This window comes from Embiotoca jacksoni, unplaced genomic scaffold, assembly GCF_022577435.1.
Source record: "Embiotoca jacksoni isolate LCO1_2020_lvr unplaced genomic scaffold, fEmbJac1.0.p SCAF_11, whole genome shotgun sequence".
NCBI classification, from domain to species: Eukaryota; Metazoa; Chordata; class Actinopteri; family Embiotocidae; genus Embiotoca; species Embiotoca jacksoni.
In genome coordinates this window covers 19,948,684-19,974,456 of record NW_027185241.1, presented here as the reverse complement: position 1 = coordinate 19,974,456, position 25,773 = coordinate 19,948,684, and the positions used below count along the sequence as shown (strand labels likewise).

Sequence of the window (25,773 nt, the reverse complement as noted above, 5' to 3'; positions counted from 1 at the left end):
TGGTAAACTTAAATCAAAAGCCTTTGATTATACAGAGCATACATTTTATATTATGTATAATTTTTTTTTTTTAAAAAGCAGAATTTTTAATTTTAATTTGATGCCAGCATCAGATTTAAAAAAAAAATGGGACAGTGGCATGCTGGGGGACTTCGTGATGCACCTTCCTCTCACTCTTTCACTCTCTATACACTCATATCTCACCATTACATCTCATTAACTTTATGCTGTTTCTCCCATATAGTTTTTGCTTTTGTCATTTGCCTCTCCATGCAGTTCCCTCGCTTGCGTAGTTTCTGTCCTTTCTTTTGCAGATGTCCCTGACCATGGAGTTGCATGTCTCTGCTTTGTGATTGTTGGCCCCACCAACAGTTCATGTCTTTTATCTCTATGCTGTCCTTTTCTCTCTCTGCTCTCCCCTCAACCCCAACCGATCGAGGCAGATGGCTGCCCACCTCTGAGCCTGGTTCTGTCGGAGGTTTCTTCCTGTTAAGAGGGAGTTTTTCCTTCCCTCTGTTGGAGGTTTTTCTCCCTTAAAGAGGAGTTTTTCCACTCCTAGCTTATGTGGGAATTATTGAATTGTTGGGTTTCTCTGTATAATATTGTAAAGTTCCGCTGTAAGGCTTTTCATGTGTTAAGTGCCATGAAATAACCTGTGTTGTGATTTGGCGCTATATAAATATAATTGAATTGAATTGTTTTAGTAACACTGCAAATGTTTGGGAACTTTGGAGACCAGTTGCTGGAGTTTTAAAAGTGAAAGGTTGTCCCACTTTTGCTTGATATAGGATTAACAACAGTTCAGGGTTCCCTTTGTTGTATTTTTCATTTCATGATGCACAAAATGTTATCATTTGGTGTCAGGTCTGGACTACAGGCCGGCCAGTTCAGCACCTGGACTTTTCCACGATGGAGCCATGCTGTTGTAATACGTGCAGAATGTAGTTTCGAATTGTCTTGCTGAAATAAGCAAGGCCTTCCCCGAAGAAGACTTTGTCTGGATGGCAGCATTTGTTGCTCCAAAACCTTTATATGTCGTTCAACATTATTGGTGCCTTCGCAGATGTGTAAGCTACCCATGCCATGTGCACTAATGCATCCCTATACTGTCATGGATGCTGGCTTTTGAACTGTGCGCTAAAAACAAGCTGGATGGTCCCTCTTCTCTTTAACCTGGAGGAAACAGCGTGTATGATTTCTGAAAAAAAAAAAATCGAGATTTGATTTGTCAGCCCATAGGACCTTTTTCCACTTCACCTCAATTCATCTTAAGTGAGTTTGGGTCCAAAGAGGGAAGCAGTATTTCTGGATCAGGTATGTGGTTTCGTCTTTTGTCGATGCGGCGATACATTTTGTTCCCAGACAATAGTTTTTGGAAGTGTTTCATAGCCCATGCAGTGATTTACACCACAATTGTGGTGTTTTTTAATGCAGTGCTGCCTGAGGGCCCAAAAATCATGGCCATCCAATATTGGTTTTCGGCCTTGTCCCTTGAGTTCAAACATTTTTTCAGATTCTATGAAACTTTTAATGATATTATGAACCACAGATGATGAAATCCCCAAATTCTTTGCAATTTTAAGTTGAGGAAAATTTGTCTTTCATTGTTGCACTACTTCCCCAAGCAGACACAGAGTGCACCTCTCCCCATTTTCACTGCTGAGAGATTCTTCCTCTTTTGGATGCTCTTTTTATACCCAGTCATGTGACTGACCTGTTGCCAGTTAACCTAATTAGTTGTTAGATGTCCGACCAGGTGTTTCTTTTGTATTTATTCAATTTGAGAAATGATCTCTGGAAAGCAATAAAACTAACTGGATCTCATCTGTGTTGCTAGGTTCATTGCTAAGGGTCGGCCTACTTGGAGTGATAAACATTGCATTCGTTACATTCGCTTCTATTGACGCGACTGATTGTTTTCCAGTTGTTAGTCATACCCCATGTATTGTCATGGAAACAGAGATCAAACTAACAAATAGTTGTATATTTTGAGAGCGAATTGCCCCACAATATGAATACATTTTGATTATATATTTTATTTAGTTGGTAACTTGTTGTATAAGCACAATATTACACTCTAGGATTTGAGTGGGCAGTTAACATCTGCCGCTGGAAACATCTTTGAACAATAAAAAAAATGAAGTTTGATGCTAAACTCATTAAGTTTCTGGCGAGAAAGCAGCTTTTAACGTTGACGCTGGATATGTACGGATAGCTCATAAAAGCACTTAATAGTACAACGGCAGGGGTGTTCTGACCATTGATCACTTAGAGACAAATGCCGGTGAGCTGGTGCAACTGTGGGGCGGTGAACCGTAAAAATATTAAAAGTCCATCAAGTTTTTTCCGTCGCTGTCTGTCTCTCTACCAGGTCCTCTCTGTGTCTGTGATTCAACATGACTGACAGCGTTAACATTTTATAGTTTTCTGTTGATGCGTGGTTGAAAGCAGTTATCATAGCTGAGATGTAGAGCTCAATTAGCTCTTCATCTATTTAGCTACCAAACTGAGGTAATTTTATATTACAGACAGGTCACCTTCTTTGAACAATTCAAAATGGAACTTTAGTGCAGGTAATGACAACACAAACTGTACTGAAAACATTCTAATTGCCGTATATATATATGTTTTATTAGTGGCTGTTTGTTTGCTACTATAGTCTTCCTAAAACGGCAGATAAGCAGGCTATAATGTAAATACGGCCTTAACTGATAATTTTTTGTCGATCCACTACTGGTTGCATACAATCTAACTTTACAATCATCAGCTATTTAAAAACAAAAACACTACTAACAGCAGAAAATGTAAATTCTATCAAACTGTAGAGAATCTGAAAACCTGTGCACATCTGGCATTATAAATCCGTATCTATCCTGGTGTGATCAGGTCATAAGTTGCCACCTTAAAGCCATCTGTTCACACCTGGCAGTGTCATGCGTTTTTACAAGCAGGTCATTCTCTCATGCTTTCTGCAGCAGTTCAGGTCTGCTTTGCAGAATCACACTATATTATTTCTGGTAACAAAAAAATAAAAGAAGAGCAGGCAGAGATCTTGAGGTCAATGATTAAATAGAGGAAAAAAAGACTCAAAACTAAGGTCCTGTAACGTGACGGCAAGATGTGGAAGCACTAGGTCAGATATGAACACACGAACCTGGCACAGAGATCTGCATTTATTTGTATTACTTATTCAGGTCTTCCAATATGGTCCAGGACGCTTTGGGGGACGCATTGCTACACACTGTGAAAAGAAAATCGCCCAGAGCACTTCCGAATGTGGCCAAAGTAGATCGGTTTGTCAATGCCTCCTAGGTGCGTGCACACCTAAACTTTGACTATTTGTTCGATCACACCACTGTAGGATACACCAGGACCTTAATGCCCAGTGTGTACAGGTTCTGCGAGCTGGTGTTTCACTAAAATCCGATTCTTTGATTTGCCCTGATATTTTTCTCCCCTCACTCCTCATGCTAATCAAGCCAGAATCAGTGTAACACCGAACTAAGGGCAGACTGCCTGGACACTATAGTGACTCAATACAACCCAGCTCAAACTGGTCCTTTTTAAGTTTTAGACCCCATAATGAGAATTGATGACCTTTTAGTTTGCATCACAACACAAGGCTTGTGTAAATCTCAATAAATATGTTGTAAAAAGTAATAATAGTTAATATGCATCCAACAGAAATATTAAAGTATGAGATTGACTGCTGTAGCTCTATTAGCTCTTACCTATCTATGGACAAATTGCCACTGCATTCAAATGCAATCCCAAAACACAAAATTAAAATAAAATACTCTAACAAATTAAACAATCACATTACATTACATTACATTACATTTCATTTAGCTGACGCTTTTATCCAAAGCGACTTACAATAAGTGCATTTCAACCATGAGGGTACAAAACCCAGAACAACAAGAATCAAGGAAATACAATTTCTTCAAGAAAGCCAAACTACAAAGTGCTATCAGTAAGTGCCATTTTAGGCGCTACTAAAGTTCTACTATTCAAGGTAAAGTCAGAAGAGGTGTGTTTTTAGTTTGCGGCGGAAGATGTACAGAGTTTCCGCTGTCCTGATGTCATTGGGGAGGTCATTCCACCATTTAGGAGCCAAGACAGCAAACAGTTATGATTTTGTAGAGTGCTTAGCTCGCAGTGAGGGAGCAACAAGCCAATTGGTAGATGCAGAGTGGAGGGAGCGGGCTGGGATGTAGGGTTTGACCATGTCCTGGATGTACACTGGACCCGATCTGTTTGTAGCACGGTATGCAAGTACCAATGTTTTGAAACGGATACGGGCAGCTACTCGTAACCAGTGAGAGGAGCGGAGTAGTGTGAGTGAATTTCGGGAGGTTAAAGACCAGTCGAGCTGTGGCATTCTGGACGAGCTGCAGAGGTCAGATGGCGCTAACAGGTAGACCTGCCAGGAGGGAGTTACAGTAGTCCAGACGTGAGATAACCAGAGCCTGGACCAGAACCTGCGCCGCCTTCTGAGTGAGAAGAGGACGTATTCTCCTGATGTTGTGCAGCATGTATCTACAGGAACGCGTTGTTGCAGTGATGTTGGCGGTAAGAGAGAGTTGACTGTCGAGTGTTACGCCGAGGTTCCTAGCAGTCAGGGTCGGGGATAACACAGAGTTGTCCAAGGTAGTAGTCAGGTCGAGGGCGGGAGAGTCTTTCCCTGGAAGGAAGAGCAGTTCAGTCTTGTCGAGATTGATTTTCAGGTGGTGTGCGGACATCCACTGAGAGATAACAGTCAGACAGGCAGAGATTCGTGTGGCACAGCACAGACTTGATGCCTGCCAACCTGCCAACCATGCCCATAAATCTATATTGGCATTACACTGAATAATGCCAAGGGGCCATGGTCAAACCTGACTTCAGACCCCTAATGTAAACCAACATCCAAATGACCAAATTACTGTTGCGTTTGTGTTTCTGCTAAGCTCCTGAGGGTGTGTGTGTGTGTGTGTGTGTGTGTGTGTGTGTGTGAAGGGTTTGCCTGTTTCTCCATGTATATTTCATGTGTGTTTCAGTGGGTCTGAATGTATGTTTGTGTTCGTTATTGTTTAATTATTGTTGTTATTGTCAGGAGTCCGGTTTTCCTCTGTTTTGCCCCGATCCCCTCTCCTCCTGTGTCCCCTCAGTCCCTTGTCTGTTTGTTCTGTGTCCTCCTCTTCTCACCTCCCGTGGCCACGCCCCTCACCAGTCCCAGCAGATGCAGCCACTCACCCCTGATCACCACCTGCAGGTGTGCTGCATCTCCCTGATCACCTCCCCGGACTATATGTACCCTGCCCCTGCACTCCTCTGGTTGTCGGTTCATTAGTTAGTCACCCGTCTGTCCTCCGTCCGCCCTGTTCCGTCCTGTTTCTGTTCCTCCTGCGGAGCTCCCTGTCGGAGTCACCAGTCGGTGGAGTTGCCCTCCCGACTCGGAGGATTATTGACTCCATTCCTTTCAGCGGTCCTGTCCGCTGATCTGCCGGCTGCCCTGCCAGCCGTGTCTCCCTCGATCGAGTTGCCCTCCCTACTGGAAGCAAGTGGACACGATAGGTGCCTTTGGTTTGTTTGTTTGTTTGTTTTTGTTTATTGCAATAAAGACTGTATTTTGGAACCGATACCTAAGTCTGTGAGCCTGCATTTGGGTCCTGGTAAACACCACCTCATGACAGAATAAACCGACCAAGGAAGGACCCAGCGGCCACAGACTCGGGTCCAAGGTACATGACTTTGTTTCAATATTTTGCCAGTCAGGCCAAAATCCTGTTTCCGCTGAACCCAGAACTGGGTTCGAGGGAACCCGCCTGGCCTTCTGGGACCCCCCCAGAAGGAAGCGGCAACGCCGGGGTCACCGGCCATCCGGTCCTGCTACGCCCTTGGTCTCTGGACGTGTGGCCGTCAGTTGCCACGAGCGAGCCTACAGCCCAGTCAGTCGCCATGAGCGAGCCTACAGCCCCGTCAGTCGCCACGAGCGAGCCGACAGCCCCGTCAGTCGCCACGAGCGAGCCTACAGCCCCGTCAGTCGCCACTACGGACTCTCTACCCCTGCAGCGCCGGCGAGCGATCCAGACGCTATTTGGGACGAGGAGTTGGTCCACAGGATCATGCAGGCCCTGCCTCCAGCTACGGCCAATGATCCAGACACCATCCGGGCCCGGGCGTTGGCCCGCAAGGGCCTGCAGCGTGGCCTACGTGGCAGTAGCGCTGCTCCTCCATTTCCTGTCGCTGGACGGGTTGTCGATGTCCCGCCTCCAGCTCCGGTCTCCGGCACGGTTGACGTCCTGTCTCCAGCTCCTCCGTCCTCCGTCGCGGTCGACGCCCCTTGTCCAGCTCCTGCTGCCTCTGGGTGGGTCGACGCCCCACCTCCGTCTCCAGCGCGGCCGACGTCCCGCCTCTGGCTCCATCCTCCGGCGCGGTCAACGCTCCGTCCTCCGGCGCGGTCGACACACCTCCTCCAGGTCCTGCTGCCTCCGGGTGGGTCGATGATCCGGCTTCCGGCACGGTTGTCGCCCCTCCTCCAGCTCCTGCTGCCTCCGGGTGGGTCGAAGCCCTGCCTCGTCATCATCCCCTGGAGAGATCCCCTGAACCTGTCCTGCCCCGTGGCCGTCCTCTGGAGCGGTCGCCCCAGGCCGTCCTCCCCCGTGGCCGTCCTCCGGAGCGGTCACCCCAGGCCATCCTGCCCCATGGCCGTCCTCCGTCCACCTAGGTTTCCCTTCTCGTGTCTTGTGTTGTTGTGGTCCTCCGGTCCCCCCTCCTCCCACCCGGTCCGGTCCAGTTTTGGTCGCCGAGAGGCTCCCTTTGAGGGGGGGGGTACTGTCAGGAGTCCGGTTTTCCTCTGTTTTGCCCCCGATCACCTCTCCTCCTGTGTCCCCTCAGTCCCCTGTCTGCTTGTTCTGTGTCCTCCTCTTCTCACCTCCTGTGGCCATGCCCCTCACTAGTCCCAGCAGATGCAGCCACTCACCCCTGATCACCACCTGCAGGTGTGCTGCATCTCCCTGATCACCTCCCTGGACTATATGTACCCTGCCCCTGCATTCCTCTGGTGGGTCGGTTCATTAGTTAGTCACCCGTCCGTCCTCCGTCTGTCCTGTTCCCGTTCCCGTTCCTCCGGTTTCTGTTCCTCCTGCAGAGCTCCCTGTCGGAGTCACCAGTCGGTGGAGTTGCCCTCCCGACTCGGAGGATTATTTACTCCATTCCTTCCAGCGGTCCTGTCCGCTGGTCTGCCGGCTGCCCTGCCAGCCGTGTCTCCCCGGATCTGTCGGTCGAGTTGCCCTCCCGACTGGAAGCAAGTGGACACGATAGGTGCCACCTTTTGGTTTGTTTGTTTATTTGTTTTTGTTTATTGCAACAAAGACTGTATTTTGGGACCGATACCTAAGTCTGTGAGCCTGCATTTGGGTCCTGGTAAACACCACCTCATGACAGTTATTGTTTCATTTACATTTACAGACTTATTATCAGCAGAGACTGTTTCTTAAGAAAATTATATAATGCATCATACAGAATACCTTGCTTTACCCACTGGTGCACTCACTTTCCTAACTGTGGGAATGAGAATAAATGACCCTAACTTCTGGATCATGTTTCTTTTGACAATAAAAAGTTCCAGTATCCATTTCCTCTTTGTATTAGAAAATAATAATGTAAAAACATTGACATTGATCAATTTTAGTACACAAGTAAAAACACAATAGGTTGTTAAACACTCAAATATACTTCTTTACATACTCATGCATATGCATATATTTTAAATATATAATTTGGATCTAAATATATGAAAAATATACATTTATAATTCTAATCACTGACACTGTGTTTTATTAAAAATAATTTAAAGGAGTTGTGTAATGGTTAAAAAAAGTGGTTTGTGCCTGAAGGCAACATCTTGACATTGAGGGCTCAGTACAATTTTGAGGATTTTGTGCTTTGAAAGTCCTCGACTATATTACTGAAGATTTTTAAATGAACTAAGCTGTCATATAAGATTTATATCGTCAGTCGGAGCCGTGAGCATTGGGCAGCAAGCCATAGACAGGGTGACGAAGTCAGACAGTATGGAGACACAATGTTGGTGCAGGTCTTTTAAGTAGCAGTAACAAAACTGACAGCAATTATGTGATTTGGTATTACTGTCATTCACATCTCCATGCCTACCATTTTTTTTTTCCTTTTCTGCATCATTGTTTCACTGCTCAAAACATTGAATGATTGCAGCACCTGTGCCTGCAAGTTAGATGCACAATATAACAAAGAGGTGTGTCATTTAATAGCAAGGTAATGCTATGGAATCACTGGTCATTTTCATTATGGGGAAGTCATTGTATTGCAGCTGCCAAGAAGGGGGAATGAGAGTGTAACTCTACACTGGATGTTTGGCAGGCATGGCAAACTGTAGCAGCTGGCAACTACGGATAGACAGATGGAAATACAGAGAGACAGGAATTCATGTAGTAAGACAGTTTTGAGTCAGATGAAAAGGCAGAGAAAGAATGAGGCAAGGTTAGGAAAAGAAGAGAAGACAATTCTTCTTTGTGCACACACCCACAGAAAGCCCTAGAAATGTAATAGCTCACTGTTGAGGGCACCATCATCCCTTCCTTTTCCTCATATCTCTTTGTGTGCACCAGCACCAAATGGAGTTGTGATCAGTAGAGCCTGTGGTGCAGAATTACACCTATTACATTTTTGTTTTTCGTCATTGGCTTGAATGTGAACTCGGAGGCTTGGTGTCCCAAAATCTGTGTCACTTTTATAATCCTTTCCAGAGTTATTTAAATTGGAGGTAATTACCTTTAGGCTGTGCCATGGCTGGAGTCATTTCCAAGCCACATTAAATGATAACGCTGTAATAAGACTCAAATATAGGTAGGTAGGTCGGTAGGTATTTACTTTATTAATCCCCGAGGGGAAATTTTTTTTTTGTTACTGAAGTTGTTAGAGCCAAGTGAAGGAGAGAAGTCTTGTTATATTAATTAATGTGAAAATTATGCAAGCAAAATTAAGTCAGATGATGATTAAACGATTAATTTCACGAGGAGCTGGATGTTTGGATTGTGTAACAAAAATTATATTGATGGTTTTATGCATTTATATAATTTCTTAAATAGCCTACCTAAAAGAGTGCAAATGCTAATTGAATACAATGACTCAGCATTGGTGTACCAGGTTGAATTCAACAAAAAAGTTTGTTGCATATTTAGTGGAGATTTTGGCAATAAAGTAACAACTTTTAATGATAAGAGTGAAAAGCACAGGATTATTTGCAGGAAAAAGTTGTTTCATTGGCATCCCTTAAGATGCTTCAAATGTGGCCGACAATTTACTTTACCCCTCTCGTCAACTGAGTAGAATGTCTGCCAAAGCTACACTGTGTGTGTGTGTGTGTGTGTGTGTGTGTGTGTGTGTGTGTGTGTGTGTGTGTGTGTGTGTGTGTGTGTGAGTGAAAGAAAAGAGAGAGGGAGGACAGTGACAGTTGGGCAAGATTTGCTGAATGGTAAGCGTGACAGAGGCAGAATTCATGTGTCTGTCACAGGGCCACACCAGAGGACGGCCTCACACTCTGGGGGTCTGATCTGTACTGCTTGGGAAATTACATTTTTATATTTTTTTCAAGAAGGACTGTAGATCAAAAATATTTAAAGAAATAGATCTTCAGAACATAATAACAATATATGTTTGCATCCTGTATATGAGCGGTGTGGTCATCAACATCAGTTGATAACACAAAAAGTCAAAATTCTCCTAGAAATGACATTTATATACAACTAGCAACAGCAAAAAACATTTGAAGGAAATGTAATGCTGACTAAATTACATTTTGTATTGATAAGAAAATTACATTGTTAACATATTTAACAATCAGTAAAATATCAACTGACATTGCATCAACTTTTTTTTATGGTACTGCTCTGGATTATAACACATAAACATGACATTCTTACTCACATTTAACAAAACTATCATCTTTCCCCAACCTTAAAAAGTGCTTTGCTGTCTCAATCCAACCACAGACAGGAGTCAGATTATACGCTTTGGACGTTGTACATTCACTAACCACCACAACCACTTCCTACTAACGCTAATGCAGCTCATAAATTTAGCGTGAAATTCATTTAAACAAACATTCTCTTTAAATTTAATCCATCAATACAAAGTAATTTGGAAATAATGTAGTAATATAAGAGTGTAATTTCTTAGCAGACAGGGTTGGAAGTTAACAATCAACACATGCCAATGACAAAATCCAAACCTTTTTGTGAAAAGGTGAATTATTTGAAATAGAAAAGTGTCGATATCGGTTTATTTTTAGTTTACAATTTTTTTTTGGAAGCTTTCAGTAATTGGCTCGTATGTAACTAATGACATTTCTCCTTGATTACTTCAGATAATGCACTCGTCTCTATACTTATACTACTGGATGTCTGTGCTGCATTTGACACCATTGGTTAAAACCATACCTAATTAGTATTACTATTTAATAGTGGTTAAAACCATACCTAATTAGGTAGATCTCAATTTGTTTATGTCAGTGATGACTCTGCTTTGCTCACAAAGTAAGTGCAGTTCCAGAAAGTTCAGTGTTATTTCCGATACATGCTTCCCTTAGGCAATATTATAAGGAAAGATTGCATTAATCTCCATTGTTATAAGTATAACATCCAGTTATATCTATGAAACCGGATGAAACCAATCATATAGTCAAACTTCAAGCCTGTCTGAAAGACGTAACAGCTGGGATGACCTGTAATTTTTTTCCTTCTAAATTCAGACAAAATTTAAGGTATTGTATTGTTGAAAACACTGCATTAGCATAAAATTACTTCTGAAATCCAATGTCTGTGAACCCCATTCATTGCTGCATCCACAAATGCGGGTTAAAACTCTACCATGGAAAGAAGAAACCAAAACCTAAACATGGGCCCAAGCTCATTTAAGATTGACTGAGGCAAAGTGTAAAAACTGTTGTCCGGGCTAAAGAGGAGAGGGACCACCCAGCTTGTTATCATCGCACAGTTCAAAAGCCAGCATCCATGATGGTATGGGGGTGCATTAGTGCACATGGCATGGTTAGCTTGCATTCTGGGAAGGAAACATTAACGCTGAATGATATTTAAAGGTTTTGGAGAAACATATGCTGCCATCCAGACAACGTCCTCTTCAGGGAAGGCCTTGCTTATTTCAGCAAAACAAGGCCAAATCGCATTCTGTATGTATTTCAATTGCATGGCTCTCTATTAGAAAGGGGTGGGTGCTAAACTGGCCTGCCTGCGGTCCAGACCTGTCTCCAATTTAACAATTTTGACACATTATTAAAATGTAATATATGACAAAGGAGACCCCGAACTGTTAAGCAGGTAAAATCATGTCTTAGGCAATAGTGGGAGAACATTTTACTTCCAAAACTCCAGCAATTGGTCTCCTCAGTCCCCAAACATTTGCAAAAAGGAGAGGTGAAGCAAAACAGTGGTAAATATGCCCCTGTCCCAACTTTTATGAGACGTTTTGCTGGCATCAAATTCAAAATCAGCTTATATTTTTCATAAAACAATACAATTTGTCAGTTTCAACTTTTGATATGGTGTCTTTAGTTTCCCTAAAATAAAATATGAGTTTATGCGATTTGCAAATCATTGCATTCTGTTTTTATTTACATTCTCCACTGGGTACAAACTTTTTTGGAAAAGGGGTTATATTTAAAAAGGAGAAACACACTGTTGAAGTAAACAGATAAATAGTAATGGCTGTACAACAAACAAAGCAATTCCCTACCTCTCAATTCAAGTGCTGCAGGTACTGTAGAAAAATCTTTGCTCTCCAAATAAAGGCTGACGACCTGCTGGTAGAAAGAAAGCTAATGTCAAAGTAATGAATTTATTGTCCTCTAAAAAAAAAATAAAGAGCTATTTGTGTGTTAAACAGGATTGACTGTGACTCCTCACATGCACACACACACACACACACGCAAACTTAAACATACACTAACATTGTATCTTTTTTTAATTCAGCATATTAAACAACTAAAGAGTGGTCAGGGATTGCAAACAGGCATCGGATGCATGTGTTTTGAATAGGTGTGTGTGTTTATGGCTGTAGATCCATATCTTGTGTGTATGTTATCCCTATAGCCTGTCTGTACTGTCTGTGTCTCTCCCAGGCTGTGCAGCAGTAACGAGGTCCGTTCTATGTTGGTAATAAGCTCATTAATCATGCAACAACTCCTCAGCTATGATTATCAACACTGATTGGTCCAGGGAAAGCACTGGCAGCCTCTAGACCACGGGTGTCAAACTCAGGGAGTGGCTAAGATCAGACAAAATTGACTGGATCTTCTTCAAAGACCTGACCTTGTACAACTGAGTAAGGTCTTTCAAGAGTGAGCCTGCAATTACTTTTTATGTTGAGTTACATTTACCAGAAAATAAATGAAAAGGCGACGGATTCAATAAAACATTTTCTTAAAAGTCTCTTCAACATTAAAAGTGCAGAGCTTACAATAAAAATAGATTCACTGACGTGCTCCTTACACACTGCATCCAGTTAAAGCTCGAACGTCATCCTTTCAACCATTACAGTTACAAGATATTTGTAGTGCTACACACCATCACCAGCCTACTTGAAATATAAGATAACTAGCAAAGATTACAGCCGATCGTCAGTTAAAAACAGAAATATTCATCCAGGGACGGAGTGTTATGAAGTATGCACAGTACCTCAGGTTAACAGTATCTCGATTTTATTTAATCAATTATTTATGTTTTCTATGAACTGTGTTGTATGCCCACAATATGGTTTATGTCTTTTGTGATGTCATTGTACTTAAATAAAATAAAATAAAATAACAACAAAGATAACCTCCCTGTGTGGGGGTTGTCAAGTTATGTATTCAGTCAATGCAATAAATATATTATAAAAAGCAATAGGCAAAATGACTGCCTGTTAAATGCATATTACTTGAGCTCATTAACCATACATTTTGCTTTAATTATTGCATTTGGCATACAAACCACAAGCAAGAAGCACAGTTTTGCACATTTTCATCCTGACAGCCACAGTTAATGTCATGTCATGTGATCTATGATCAGCTTGAGAGTGATACACAGATCATCTGACTGAACACACATAAAGTGATTATTGTATTCATAAAAAAGGAAATACACAGGTAAGGGTTTACAGCACTTTACGTAATACCAACAATATGTATCATATTTATACATAAGGCCTCCATAATTTTACATCAGGTAATGTATCAGTTCAGTTAAACTGCGAACCACACCTATATTCTCATTTGAGTCACTTGTAGTTATGCGGTTGGTTTGTTTATTTTGAAGTATTCTCTCACTTTGTTCATAGTCCCCATATCTTGTTTGTTTGTAGTTTGGATTTATGAACCTACTCTTTAATCTTGGTGAAAATATCTCAGAACTATATCAGTTAAGGAAATATAATGAGGCCTAACATACAGCACTTAATGCTCACATGAATCTTTGCTGCCTACATGCTGAATGCTGTACTTTGTGTAACACCAAAACCTCACCTCTACAAGAAATGAGGATACGCAATCAGGGCAATGTATAAAGAAGATTGGAATAGAAAGATGAGCACAGAGGCTCCAGAGTCAGGTCAAAATTACCTAATTGTGCTTCTCAAATAAAAGCAAATGTATCCTCACAGCTCTACTAAAAGCACCTGACACACACACACACACACACACACACACACACACACACACACACACACACACACACACTAGCTTTAAGTTGCTTCACTTTGAAGTGACATGAACAATTGAGTATTGATTGACAAACCAGTTACCATTCGATTTGGGAATCACATTCTTGAAGGAGGAATAGCTGAAAAGATCTATTTATGTTATTGTTTTGGAGGTGATTTGAACTGTGATCTCAACAGAAGCCTATCACCAAGATACAGATCTCCACCAAATGAGGTCAAAACCATTAGAAAAAAGGATGAGGACTTTCTAAGACTCACACATAAATCCTTTTTCTTTCTCACAAGCCTGCGCACAGACACATACTCTGATAAAAACCCACAAGCTAAAACTCTGTCACTCAGTTAATGTCTCTTTTTATCTGGCTTCAACATACCTGCCATCCTCAGCTGGAATTAAAGCCTCACCTCTTTCTCCCCCCTCCCCTGCGCAATCATTTTTTTTTTTTTTTTTTTAAGTAGCTAACAGTCTGTGGGATTAGGCACTGTGGTAATAACTTTCATATTGATAAATGCAAGATTGGGCTTCCTCATGTTCACAAAGACGTAAGCTCTTTTAAATAGAATTGCCTTGCACTTAGTATATACCTCCACACTAAAACCATATATGTCTTTTATAGTTTTACTTCCAGTTGTATCATGGCAGGCTAAAACACCAGCCATGCTCTTTATATTCTAAGGTTTTATTTTCTTTGGATTTGATTATGCCAAGCGGGGCTAATACCACAAATGTTCTTTTACAGTGTTTTCCACATGGGTTTTGCGGTTAAAATGGCAGATTGGAAAGTGCTGACATTCTGGTGGCAGATATTGCTCTCTTGCCTGCCGGTGACCTAAATCCCATGTTGCAAGGAGTGTGGTGTAAAATCCATTTACCACAGATTCCTAAAGGAAGCTTGTCATCCCATTGGAAAGATCCCCCTGAAATGTGGCCTACACTGTAGATGTAAAAAAAAAAAAAAAAATTGCATATACTTCAACTGTCACTTTTTGCTCCTTCTTTGTCTTTCTGTCTCTTTGTTTCTTGTTACATTTCCTACAAAAAAGGAAATGTCCCCTTCCAATAAAGATAGCTGCTCTGGCTCTGTCATGGTGGATACATTTCCCATAAAGACATCAGGAGACTTTATAATGTCCTGGTCCCTGAGGCATGGGAACATTAACAGGCATAACTTGATAATTTTTTTGTATGTGAGCGCATGGATCTGCTTTTGCACTAATGCCCTGGCAATGGACCCAGTGTGGTGAATATGACTATGACTAATCAAAAACACACGCTGGTACATCAATCTCTTTCATCTCCAGGAAATTACTCAGTGACTGTGAATGTCCCTGTATGGTTCACGTCCAGAAACTACACCATATAGGGGCAAAATACTGTGTTTACTCAGAATCCATGTGCATCTAACCTTCCTTTTATCCGCCGCAACAGATGCTACGGCTCCAGTTTCCGAGTACAAATCTGGAACTCAGAAAAGTGACTGCTGAGAACTCTACATTTAGACTAATAACTTGTGTCGTGCCACTTCAAGAATTCCAGTGACAATTGAGTCACATTGCCTCAGTGGTCTCAAGTGAGCTAGTGTGCTTTCTCGAGTTGATACCATCAGAGAAACAAAGGTCTCATACAGCTGTACATGAAAGCGATGTAATCATAAGTGTATTTAGAAACATCAGTGCAAAAGAGTAGAGAAATGCTCTTTATTATCAGAAATGCAGATGAAAATGCAAATCATTGTTTGATCACAGTTGTATGCTCCAGAATCAGCACATAGTCTTGTTTAAGCCAATAAGAAGTGGTCCTGAGGAGAGAGTGTGTGTGTGTGCATTTGTGTATGTGTTTGTGCCTTGCCTTTGCTCTCTAGTACTATTCAGGTCTGGATGCTTTTGTGTGCAGCTATATGTCAAACAAAGGACTGGTACGCCAAGCTGTCTTTGGTTACCCTGGCTGGGGGGAGGGAAGAGAGAGATGTGGTGTGTGTGTGTGTGTGTGTGTGTGTGTGTGTGTGTGTGTGTGTGTGTGTGTGTGTGTGTGTGTGTGTGTGTCTTTTGGTTTTGAACGGAGGGGGTGTGCTGTCTGCAGGGAGCAACCAGGCGTGTGAAAATACTCCACACGGATTCTCTTTTCTCCTCCTCCTGATGCCTTTGTGCTGTTTCTTTTGATTTCTGTGTCATTTTCCTTCATTTTGATCTGTGTTCGCCTCATCACCACAACCCTTTACTTTTACTCTTCTTTGCTTTCTAATTTCTCTCCTTCCGCTGCACAAACACCCCTGCCACCCTCATCTGCCCCTCAGATCACATCCAGCACACAACTAGGAACTAATATTAGCCTGCAACAATTCATAATGGCAAGTTTACTACCCATTATAGCTTATTTGGTGGGAAGTCATCTTTGATATGGAAATACTGCCACTGTAATGTGTACTATGTTTGGTTGAGAAGGTGTGCTTCTTTGTGTGTGTGAAAGAGACAAGCGTGGGGAGACAATAAAAAATGGAAGGTGTATCCTCAGGGAACCCTGTAGCAAACCATTTAGACAAATTGGGACTGTGGATACGTTATACCAGAGGGTTGTAAAAGCACACGGGCAATATGCACACACATCAAACTGACACATGACAAACGTTGATGGAGTTACTATGAGACAATAATCTTTTTAATGCATTCAATTCTGCTTAGCCACACAAAGTACCTAAGTGCTCAAAGTGAAGGAAGGTTAGCAGGTGCTAAATATGAGTCAGGCAATGTTGACAAAGAAAAATGAGCACAGAATCAGCATCAGTTTGATTCCAATATCGCTAAGCGTATAAAGGAGACATTTCTTTTTTCTTTTTTTTTTTTAATAATAAATCCAGGTAATGATTAAATGTTACCGGATGACTGAAGCAATTCATAGACAAAGAAAAATAAAAGCGCTTACCTTTTCCCAGCCACGTGACATTCCACCGGTCTTCAGACACACACAGACTCATACATGTACCCCATGTGCTCACATACACCATATGTGAGGAGGGAGAGATGAGAACCCATCATTGTTCTCATAACCCCTCCCACACGGATGCGTAGCTCTGTCTGGATGGAAACATGTAGGAGTAGCACCAATAGACAAGCACACACACACACACACAAGAAATATACAGCAGTCTACCTTATTTCAGCCTTCCTCTACTCTAGGAATGCCAAAACACACAAGCATGTCACACACAGATGCACACACACAGATGCACACACACACATACACACTCATCCTTCACTCCTTTTTGCTTACAGCACACAGCACACAAAGAAACTCACTCGCAGATTGTGTGATCATGTCATGTGTGATGCACGATGCATGCAAAAGAAAAGGTGTCTTTCTACCGCATATTCCTCATAATATACTTTATACACACCATGTTCATTTGTTTCACCGTGCCATGATACAGTAATGTCTCAAGTGTATTTTTCTGCTGCACGTCTGTGTAGAAACTATAATGATGCCCCATTTCTATGCTCATGTGTGTATTTACAAATACGTGACTATAGAATATATGTTTTTCACCAAAGATGTTAGGTTTGAGGATAAACAACTATGCACCTTTTTAAACCCTCATTTTGCTATCATTGGGGAAAACTTCTCTCACGTCCGTTCCATTAGTCCCAAAGGGCAGCATGGGTACTTGCCCTTACTAATGCTGCATTATTGATGGATGGTAATGGTGTCATTACAACAAGACAGGAAGCTGGTGGATGTTTTAACACGGGGCTGATGAAGACATGTAAGGAATCAAAGTCCACCAGGTCAAACTGGGACAATTTTTGCTTTTTTAAAGGTCTTTCCACAAGGAATGAAGAACACTAAAGCAATAATGGTCCAAGCCATACTCTTCAACGCTACTATCCAGGCCATTATATATAATGAGAAACTAAAAAATGTTTTACTATATGGTAATTTAGTATGATAAGCTGGTACTAGTGCTTGTTTTTGCTGTGCTGGTCTATACCAGGCCAGTCTGGGTTTTCTGCTGACTGTAAAGTCCAGCTAAAATTGCCAACTTAGGGCCTGATTTACTGAGATCTCCTTCCAAAAGTTTGCAATTTTTTTTTTCACCCGTTTTGCAGGTGAAGAGTAAATGTGTCATTGAAATCAGGTGCAAATCGCTGTATTTAAATGAAGTGTTTGCGTGTGTTAAAGTGATCCCAGCAATGGAAAACAGAGCGACCGCAAAAGGAAAAGAAAATCTGGTCCATCGAAATTAAGAAATATAAATATAACAATAACAAAACGCTATATCGGAGATTATCAGCAAGAAAGTCAATACTGTGGGGAAAACAAAAAGGCAAAAAAAAAAAAAAAGGCTTAATAATAAAACGTCGGCAAATAAAAGAGGAGGAACAGTGGATGATATCCTCTAACAAACACCGATCAGCAGGTCCAGGTCTTTCTGTGATGAGCAGGTGACTTTTCATTCAGTGCCTCGCTACTACTCGGGAACCTTATGAAGCTACTTGTGAATTCTGTGGGACACATTCAGGACCTGTGACAGCACATCTGAATAACGGGACTGGATGGGATATCCAAGCAGCGAAACGCTGGAATGACCCAGAGGCAGGACAATGCTGAGTCGTAAGAAGTTTTGACATTGCATGGCTCCTCCTTGTTGTTGGCTGTCAGTCATCATCCAGTTCATTCAATAACTCAGAAATGCCATCGCTGGACAAACGATATGTCTGAATAATCATCTCAAAAATGTTTCCAAGGTTGTAAAACACGTTCTCTATGTAATCTTTTGGTTTCCCCTGTGTCTCCTTCTCACAACAATAATAACAGCAGCTGTCTCTCCAGATTTGCGCACCTGATTAATACATGCCTTTTAGTCGTACTAAAATACACATGCAATCACTTCTCCTATTTCTACTTCCAGGTTTAGTAAATATCGCTGCTGGTGCTAAATTGTTCTATTTGCATTAAATAAAACATATTGGTGATTATCTTTGGTATCAACTCTGTGATATGCACATGTTCAAGAACACATGAACTATGTCCACTCAGCCTTGTGTGGACATAGTTTTCATGTGTTCTTCTGATGTCTTCTGATGTATTGCTGACATTTCTGGTGAATAGGAATATATGCCATTTAAATATTAAAAGCATCATTTTCTGTTCGTTATTTTTGGAAATTTTAATTGTAATTTCACTTGCAGGTATTAATGCAGCAGGGTGGTGAAATACATATTACATTACACAGTTGTTACACTGGTCTCTGCCACATTTAACTACTGATGATCTGAACTGTTGAATAGGAAAACTATTTTATTGTTTTATTTTGGCAATTATTAAATTTGCATTCACACAAATATAATAATATACTGTATTTTCCTGTATTTGTAAGTTTTTATGTGGGAATTTTAATTTATTAACTTTTTCTATAGACCAAACTTATTTTTTTGATAATTAATAATATAATACAATAAAACCTTGAAATGACAAAATATGATTATTGGTAAAATATTGGGTATACATTTTTTCTTGTATTTCCATAAATAACAAAACTGTCCCTAAAGGGTTCCGTGTCCTTTCCACAAGACGACACAAAAAGTAAATTCAGTCATCTCCTTCAGGATCTGAATATGGTTATTCCTGAGATGGACATGTGATAGTGGAATGTAGTGCTAAAGATGGAAGAGTTTAATGATAAGAAGTGGAAATGATGTGCTCAGTGTTTGTGGCAATTTCCACACAGCTAATTTGAAAAAAAATGTCACATGGTGAAGCTGATGTATCATGTAATTGCTCACCATAGCAGAGGTGCAGATAGTAGGGGTTTTTTTTATGACCCGACAATTATTTGTGCCATTCTTTTTATTTTTTATACGGTGAGTAAACTGACGATGCCAAAAGTTAAAAAATATATGTATATTGTATTGTTACTGTCTACCAGATGTATTTGCAAAACTCATTTTAATGCACCATGAGTTACCTTTATGTGTAAAACATGAGTGTGTAGTATTTCTTAAGTTTCACTCCTTGATGTGGTTTTACCAGTAAAAAGCAGTGTAGATGCATCAATCCTCTGCGTGGTATTTAATGTGCGAACACATTGAAATCTGACATTGATAAGACCTTAAAATTGATAGAGGTCACAAACATTTATAGGTAATCACAGAAATGTATACGGGCATTTATATTGCATAATGTGTATAAATATTTCATACAAATAGTATTTTGTGTGTGCATGCGTATGTGTGCGCACTTGCTTATGTGTCTATGACCCAATTGGTGAGGGAGGGTCCCTGCTCTCTCCTGGCCTTCCAATGAGATTCCCATGATCCTGTACCAGTTAATAAAAATAACATTTTGAGCATAATAAACCATGAAAATCATTCAAACATCTTTGAGATATCACTATATTTCAGTTTCCCAGATGCAGGCTTCAGGTTTTTCTTCCAAAAGAAAGGAAGGAGCCACAGATGCTCAAACATGATCAGTTTTCTCTGTAAAAAGGGTTTAAGACTGCTTACTGTTTCAGTCAATATGCAGCTGAAGATATTAAGACAAGAGCAGTACAACCTTAAGTGTGTACATAATTTAGTTCAGTTATGGAATAATGAATGAAATACACAAAACAGAGCTGTGTTTATAATTTGTCAATAACATATTATCATACCAGCAGAGACCTTGTGGGAAAGCATAAAGCTCAGACACAATATACCAGTGACCCCACCTTATTTCTGCAATCCAACTTCGTGCCAACAGCAGTATGGGTTTGTTCAATTCTTTTTAGCCTTTAGAAAAAAAAGGCAATAAACAGACTTCAAAACATATCACAGATGAAGAAAAAAAAAGATGCTCCGGGTAGAAAATGTGAATAATAGTATCTTCAAATCAGGGGAGCCCCATCCATAAGGGTCTTCACCCACTCAGCTCCATCACATCCACAGTCTCCATGACAACCACTTACCCTGACAATCCCCCTTCCTCACGATGACCTCTCTACCTAACTGTCCTCCTGGGCCTGTCACAGAGCTAATATGGCAGCTGCGGAGCTCCCTGTGGGAATGAGAATACCACCCTTCCTGTACTCGCTCCTCCCTACGAGATTAAAGCAACTGAATTTGAGGTAGCACCTCTCATTCGGATAATCAAGCCTCTGGTTCCATGAGTTAAGTGACCCTTTGCCTTCAGGCACAGGGATAAATTGGATCTGCAGTGCTGCAAACCAATTACAACTTAAAAGTTCTCTCTCTTGCAGAGTGGACAAAATTCAATCCAAGTTTTTTCTGGTATCCCATGAGAAAATTCAGTTAATGGCAGCCTTAACCCGTACTAGGGCCCAACTGCTTGCTTATTTTTAAACTAAGCTGGTGATTCTGTGCTACAGGAACATTTGTGGACTTAACAGCAGCTGAAGTACAACCCAAACAGGCACATGGGCACACACACACAGCTCCTTGAAGTATCTCTTTGTGCATGGAGGTTGCATAATGATTCCATGACTGCCTGTCAGACATCATATGGAATTGATTCCACGGCCAAAGCTCCCTCCCTCTCGGCACCACTGTCCACATCCCCATTATCAGTATCCCTTGAAGTCTCTTGATCATTTTGTATCTACCTATTATCGTATTAAAAATGGTGCACATCATGCTACAGTGTTGTGGGCAATAAAGAGAAAAAAAAATGGACAGGTAAGACCTTCACCGTCAGTTTTGTGTATCAGCAGTAAGGTCATTACCTTTAAAGTATTCCTACTTTAAACACACAATAGAGTTTTTGAGCTGCAGGTTTGGACTCATCAGAACAACTCTAACCATCATTGGAAAACATCTTAATATGGCTGGAATGATAGTCATTACTAGAATTATGCAATTTCAACTTGCTTGTATCCACTACAATACGTTGGAAATTGAACCTTTAGGCATTGCAGAAAGGGGAGTAGAAGACATATATATATATATATATATATATATATATATATATATATATATATATATATATGCCAAAGTGTACAGAGTAGTGTGTGACTTACCCCGGCTGTCCCTGAGGGCTGAACATGCTGTGACAGTGCTGATCCTTCCCAGCGTCTCCTTCTTCCAAAACCTTTCATCTACAACATGTTCGTTCCTTTCCCTCCTAATTATACCGTCTTCCTCTCTATACCACTCATGTCTTTCCATACTATATCTCCATCCACCCTCTATCTTTATCTCCACGTCCGTCTTTCCTCACTTCCTCCGACTCATCACCAACTCTTAATTCACTTTCGCCTTCTTTCTTTCTTCTCCACTCATCCCCTCACTCTGTCTCCCTATCTCATCCTTTTCTCCTCCTCCTCTCTGCCGGCCTCACCAGTGCTTAAGGAGCTTGGTATAGCTTGTCTCCCTGCTGGCACAGAGAACAGGCAGACACATGGGAGGGCTGTTTTGTAATCCAGCAGGTCATACCACCCTTGCACAGCAAAGGGGAGCAGGGGGGCTGATGGGATGCAGGGCCTGATGGGATGCAGAGAGGGAGGGAAGGGAGGATGGAATGGGCCTATACAGTACCTTCTAACCTATAACTTTCTTGCATCCCTCTGTCTGCAAACAAATGGTCTCTCCCTTTTTTCCCACTGATGCTAGGAGGTCGTGCTTCACTACATCCTCCCTGTGTGTTGAGGTTTTACGAATGACTAAGAAATGGAGGCAAAGTAGGGAACAAGGGAGGGATGTAGGAAGAGGAAGAATATGAGTTTGAGGAAATTTGGGAATAGAAGGAGTGATAAAACTGAAAAGGACGGGAAAGGAAAGGAGAGGGATGAGAATGACAGGAAGGATGAAGAGAGGATGGGTATCGGGGGAGGGATGCCTCAACGGGTAGTAGACTGAATGAAGCATCTTAGCTCAAGAAATACTTTTAAGTATATGAATCAAATGTATGATAAAATAAACAAAGAAACTGTTAGTGAATTTTGAGATACAGATACTTTCGATAAACTTTAAGTTCTAACCCAGTTGCACAGTTGAACCATTAATAGTGTGAAAAAGTGCATTCAAAACAACAGGCAAGCAGAGGCATAGAGAGAGATAGTGAGAGAGAGTTAAAGATAGAGGTTAGGTCTCGGTGTGTGAGCATTTCTCAGCTTCACTGCGAGCTCTCTTCTTTCTTGCAGTTTGTCATGCTGTCGATTCATCCTCATGTTCCCCTCACTCAGCTCAGGAAGATGCTGTTATTCAGCAATGTTATGGATGTGAATGGTTTGCCCAACCCTGTTACCACACTGAATGTCGAGACACGACAATTCTGCAGTATTCAGTATCATCATATACTCCATTACACAAGGCAACTGTGGTTATAGAATGCAAACTACCCTCAAAATCATTATCTAACCATTAGGGCATGCCTGAAACCTACAAAGACTGGACAAACCACACCTTTAGATTGTTTTCAGATAACCTCACAAATTCCAATGCTTTTCGCAAGTTGTTGTGCAAAAACAAACTTGTATGGCTTATACTGCTTATATGCTGTGAAATTGCCCTAAAATGCCAGAAAAGAGGCGAAAGCTCAAAATATCCTGAATGCTGAGACGTATAGGGCTGAGTTTGATGCAAAATGAAGCTAACTTTATGTAAAGCTGTTCATTCACTGGTACGTCGCCCTTTGGCAATGCATAAATGACACAATCAGTCACCAGTGTCACTTATATCAAATATATTTTGAAAAATCTTTAAGATTGACTGCCAGTGAGTGGATTCAGATTTAAGATTACAATCTTTACATATACAGTATGTATCACACACTTGGTTCTTACTAATTCCTACAGACCCAAACTAGAACAGCTTCATTCTAACTGTGTTCCGTCACTTGTTCCCAGCCTTAGACTGGATATAAAAGTGGACGTAACTGAAAAATAAGGCCGATGCAGAAGTGCCTTAAACTGCAGTACCACCGAGTGTCAGTAGAGATTGGCACCAAGAAGGCGGCTCCGTAGACTCCTATTCAACTTGTCCCATGAAGTTACCAATACTCACACCCACCATCCCTGCTCTACTGGTTTTAGATCTCGAGTATGACTTGTGCCTACATACTTCAGCACCGTTAATGCATGCTTTAAAGCCATACAATCATACCTCCTACTCATGACCACCAACACCATTCCTTTTCTGCCAAATCCAAAGACTGCCGTGCTTCAGCCATCTCCCTCACTGCCTGCTGCAGGTCTCATCCACAAGCTCCCACAACAGTGCTGCTGTTGACCACTTAATGAACCCTCGTCAACCTACCTCGACTGGACGCACCCTTGCACTACACCCCCGCCCCTCTACCTCAGCTGCTAGTTCGGAATATATTTCTGTGTTCCTCTCATCCTCATCAAAACTATCTTCCCACAGCACTGTCAGCTCATTGAAATAAACTCTTTGCTGGCTACCGAACCATAATATAATGTCTGACCTCTGGCTGGCACAATATATTTCTTGTCGAATCATAAGCTTTCCACCCAGATCTACCTGCATTTACCAGTCTCTACTTATATTTAACACGCTAACAGCTTGCCTATCTGGTCCCTTTCCTCCTTCACTTTCCAAACATGAAGGCAGCTATTGGTTTTATTACCAATAGCTGACTTATTGTTTCCACTCTTCCCTGCTCTGACTTCCACTCTCCTCTTCTCGATGGCAGCAGCCAAACACCTCAGTACCTGGTTGTGCCTCCAAACCAATCTTACACCCTGACAGACTGTTCGTACCTTTGAACATGATGGACAGGTTTCATCCTCGCCTCCCCACTGCTTGAGGTTCTGAGGTGATGGAAGCATGCCATACGTTGCTCCCTGCAGAAAGCCTATGTGACTTGACTCCATGCATCACAGGTCCTTCCAACTAAGTCTTCAGTTCTCTACACTCTCCAAGTTCACCAACTGTCCCTTTTTAATGTGAGCAATAGCCCTAACATATCTCTGTAACTACCGTATTTTTCGGACTATAAGGCGCACTTAAAATCCTTAAATTTTCTCAAAAATTGACAGTGTGCCTTATAATCCAGCGCGCCTTATGTATGGTTACTTGTTGTGCTTACTGATCGATTTTATGTGGTACAATGCGCTCAAAAATCTGTCGAAATGTGTAAGTACGACTTTGGTAAGCAACGAAGCCACTCCGCTCAATGGATATTCGGAGCATTACGGTACGCTGTGCCACGACCTGATCGGCCCCGTAACAGGAATGTAATGTCTAAACTAAAAGTGCATTCATGTAAGGCAGCCCGCGCCCGGAGTATGCGTTAGCTACAATAAACCAGTCAGAGAACAGTATTTAGTACGCTTACCCCCTCCACTTTTTATACGTAATACTTACTGTGCTTCAACATTATATTACAGTACATTTGTGTGTACGTAAAAGGACTCCAAAAATGGCACCTGTTAAGAGGCATGCTTACGAAGCGGGTTTCAAACTCCAAGCAATTAGCTATGCAGCAGAACATGGGAATAGAGCAGCCGCGAAAGACCTAAGCCCCCCTTTGCTGTACCCTACCCACTAGCTCTGCCTGCCTTACTGCTGCCTATGCCTCCTGAGCTACCTGCCTTGCATTCCATTTCCTTCTTGTGCTTGGTGCTGATGCTAACTTCCTCACTACCTCATCTTTATTTCCTGCCAACTGCAACTTTACTCTTACTCTAACAGAGACAATTAAATGTCTCTGTTAGGCTTGACACTCCTGAAGCAGTGGGAACTCCCAATCACTTCTTAATATATGAACTAATCAGTCTGTCCAGTCTCTGAGAAACTGACCACGCTACTGACACACTATACTGTCAATGAGCACATTACCCTGGGAAATAACCCAAACTGTAGACACTACAGCTTAGACCATTAGAACCCAATGAATGCAAAATGTGTCCAAATTCGAGTATTCATCACAAAGAGATGCAATGCATATATTGTGAAACTGCATGACTTGAGCTTTCCAAAAATGTTGGTGCCTCGTCTGTGTGACAAAGCGTTGTGGACATAATCTAAGCTCAATTGTGCGTCGTCGTCATGCTCTGCAGGAAGCGCTGCATCCATCTCCAGATATCT

General features: G+C 41.6%; 1 long non-coding RNA gene across 1 annotated transcript in view; it reads right to left on the bottom strand.

The window, feature by feature from the left end:
* Positions 1-22,082, bottom strand: part of LOC138192757 (uncharacterized) — a 32,284-nt gene extending 10,202 nt beyond the window's left edge. The window contains exons 1-2 of the long non-coding RNA XR_011177832.1: positions 21,744-22,082; positions 11,773-11,836 (exon numbers count right to left, since the gene is read on the bottom strand). This is a non-coding gene — a long non-coding RNA (uncharacterized lncRNA). The remainder of the gene's footprint in view (positions 1-11,772; positions 11,837-21,743) is intronic.
* Between the last annotated feature and the right edge of the window lie 3,691 nt (positions 22,083-25,773).